Source organism: Alosa alosa, chromosome 15 (assembly GCF_017589495.1).
Source record: "Alosa alosa isolate M-15738 ecotype Scorff River chromosome 15, AALO_Geno_1.1, whole genome shotgun sequence".
Classification (NCBI taxonomy): domain Eukaryota; kingdom Metazoa; phylum Chordata; class Actinopteri; order Clupeiformes; family Clupeidae; genus Alosa; species Alosa alosa.
In genome coordinates, this window is record NC_063203.1 from 32005405 (window position 1) to 32005610 (window position 206).

A 206-nucleotide genomic window follows, 5' to 3' on the forward strand; every position below is an offset into this window, starting at 1 on the left:
GTACCTCTCCTGCATCTAAGCTCCAGCTCCTCGGCGGGCGGGCGGCGGTCGATGAGGTGCAGCGTGGTGATGGCCAGTTTGAGCCCGCCCCCCTGGCCGAAGTGCTCGATGAGGTAATCGACGACGTCCAGCACGTCACAGTCCATCAGCTGCTCCTGGTTGACCTTCCCCCGGTTACGCTGCGCCACCGAGCGCTTGAACCACAT